Below are 3,152 nucleotides of genomic sequence, written 5' to 3'. Positions count from 1 at the left end.
TGAATGTGAATGTAATAACTTTTAGTAGTTGCAGCATTATGTGAGAAGTACAACCACCGTTATCGTAAACGACTATTGCATCCTAGTTTCTTGCTACTTTTAAAATTCGAAGACGAATTTTTATAAGGGGGGAAGATTGAAACAACCCGAATTTTTATTTTCAAATATTTTCCAATTAAATTTAATAAACTGACAGCCTGGAAATGTATTTAATTATTTAAATGCAAATCAATAATTCGTACAGTGACAAACCGAACCAAAAACCAATTGGAAAAATCTAGAATCGATCAAAAACCAAGATTTGGGCTGATTCGAACCTGAATCGAACCAAACCAGCCCAAACCATCTAGAAACATCTCCTCCCCTCTTATCTTCAACGCTCATATCCCTCCCTCACTCTGTCTTGCGCCTCCCGACCACCCACCCAGCACCACTGCCTTCCTCTCCTTTCTTCTTCTTCTTCTTCTTCTTCTTCTTCTTCTTCTTCTTCTTCTTTCCTTTCCTTTCTTTCTTTCCCTTTCTTCTTCTCTGCGATTGTGTCTGTGTCGCGTCCCAACAGCTCCAGCAGAAACGCAAGCCACCAGCACGAGCTCAGCCACGTAGCGCCACCTCGCTGCTGGTCCACGCTGCAGTAGCTCCGCCGTCGCTGTCTCTCTCTCCGTTCGATTCCAGCGAGGTCGACAGTCCACTACCTCCATCGCGCCGGCGAGCCTGTCACGTATCCCTTGAAGTTGCGTCGCCAGCTGCTCCGCCACAACAGATTACGCATCCGCCGACGTCACAGCAGCTCTGCTGCTGCTGCAGTGCATCTCCGGCCACCGCTTGACAGTCGCAGCGTGTATACTTCGATCCAACACGCGTAAGAATCCCCGATCTAGCGCAAATTCGACAAAAATTATATTTTGGGGTAAAAATTAATTTTAATAATTTTAGTTACTTGAATTAATTTTATTATTGTAGTTAATTAATTTAGTTCATTTAATTTTTAGTTATTTTGCGTAGTTAATTAATTTTATGTAGTGAAATTAATTTAAGTAGTATTAATTTATTGATTAATAAAAATATTTAGTTAGCAATTTTCGTTATTTAGTTAGTTAAAATTAAATTCAGTATGAAATAATTTATTGAGGAATTTTGATAATAATATTATGAATGGAATGAAATGAGGAATTGAGAATTTAAGGTAATGTTGATATTGATATTCAGATGGAGGATGAGAAAATTGAATTGATTGATTGCCCGATGGATGGGCTGTGTGATTTGGAGTTATTAGATAAAATTGTTGATATTTTAAACAGGTGGAAAGTCCAATTTTTAGGGGAGATGCTGTCGAAATTTCGGTAGAAAATAAAATGAATTTTGGTAGCAAATAAAATTTATTATAGAAATTTAATTAATTATAGAGAGTAAATTATTGATAGAAATTAAATAGGTTAAGAATAGTAGTGTGATGAATAAATATTTTATCTGATATTATTCTTTTTTTCCGATGTCATTTTTACTTTGCTTAGATCGCTCGGGTCCATCTAGTGCTCCTCCCGGATAGAATCAACGCTAGAGCTTCGTTCTCCACCACAGTGAGTAATAATAAATAATGCATATCAACACTGCATATGCATAACATTTATTCATAAACATTATGTTTTTATTTACATATTTACAATATATTACAAGTATTTTATCATATATATTAAGTTACGATCATTATAATTATACTTATATATAATTGTGCATTTGGATGAAATTGGTGTAATACGTTGAAAGAATTGTTTGATTACTTGTGCTGTGCATATACTGTGCCTTGTTTGTGTGGAATTAGGATGAAGTGGGTCACCATGGGTTTGTGAGACTGTTTCTGTTATACGGATCCTGATTCTGATTTCTGTTATATTCTGATTCTGTTATATGGATCCTAATTCTGTTTCTGTTAGCCGGGTAAATGGGAGATCGGCGCCCCCGTGTGCACCTGATAATTCTGTTTGTTCTGAAACCACAGGATGGCCGCTTGTTGTTGCGCACCTGAAAATCTAGATTTGATTGCAGCCCGCAGGGTGGCCTCCTGTTGTGAGCGCTTGATGATCTAGATTGGATGGAGACCACCGGGTTGCCTCCTGTTGGTATAAAAAAAAAAAAAAAAAAAAAAAAAAAAGAGAATGTAAAAACAATGAGAGGGCTGGTCAAGTGAGGATTAGACCGGTCGGCCAGTATGGGGGATCGGCTCCCTGGTGCACATGTGAGAGGATGAGTCATGTGGGAGGACGACTCATCGGGGGTTCGGTGACTCCACTGACTAATTTCCACGTGATGTGATTATTTGAAGGTGATATTGTTGTGGGTGCTGATATGATGACATATGAGTGACTGTTGTGTGTTCATTCAGTATACTAGGGTGCATTTTGCTTGCCTGTATGTGGTGTGTATTATTTATTATTATTCACTGAGTTGCAAAACTCACCCCCTTCTCTCCAAACCTCTCAGGTACTAGGAAGCAGCTGATTCGATTGAAGCTCTGCAATCTTCTCCGCAGAGTTATAAATGTAAACTTTATATTTTTGTTATTTAATTTTGGTTGTATAAGTTACTCTTTTATCAGATTATTATTGAACTCCGCAGTTATAGGGTTGTGTATTTAAATTGGGCCTTATTGTTAGCACTACGCTATAAATTAATTATTGTGTAATTAACTGTAGGTAAACTAGTAAGCCCTTATTGTGATTATGAGTTATTGTGAATAGGCCCTGGTTAAATTTTATGTATTATTTGATATTGGGCCAGATGTTTGAAAATTTTATAAAACTTATATCTCAAGTCATATGGGCTTACTGTTTTGTTGAATTAGGAGAATCATGTAGACAGATTGAATAATTTAGGCTTACTACGGGCCTCGGGGGCCTTAAGCTTACCTAGGCCCTAGTGCCGGTCCGGCCCACGGAAACGGGTCGTGACATATATATATATATTTAAGTCTGATTTTTGACTAAGGTTTAATATTTTGATATTAGAGTAAAAATAAAATAAGAAGTCATAAAATTTACTCGCTGTTTGGAAAAGAGAGAACGGAAAATAAGAAAGAAAGGAAAATAACAAAGAAAAATAAAAGAAGATTGTTTTATTTTCTTTCCTTTGATATTTTCCACTTTAGATTGAAAGGA

The 3,152-nt window shown here is 36.7% G+C and overlaps 1 long non-coding RNA gene across 1 annotated transcript; it reads left to right on the top strand.

Moving 5' to 3' along the window:
• The first annotated feature begins 427 nt into the window (after positions 1–427).
• LOC149497821 (uncharacterized) lies at positions 428–2,812 on the top strand. The gene is made up of 3 exons (XR_016319884.1): positions 428–907; positions 1,512–1,577; positions 2,479–2,812. It is a non-coding gene; the product is annotated as an uncharacterized LOC149497821 (long non-coding RNA).
• The last annotated feature ends 340 nt before the right edge of the window (positions 2,813–3,152 follow it).

Source organism: Jatropha curcas, chromosome 3 (assembly GCF_041381405.1).
Source record: "Jatropha curcas cultivar XTBG-Jc1 chromosome 3, XTBG_Jcur_1.0, whole genome shotgun sequence".
Classification (NCBI taxonomy): domain Eukaryota; kingdom Viridiplantae; phylum Streptophyta; class Magnoliopsida; order Malpighiales; family Euphorbiaceae; genus Jatropha; species Jatropha curcas.
Note: the sequence above shows the minus strand (reverse complement) of the source record. Positions and strands in the feature narration are given on the sequence as shown.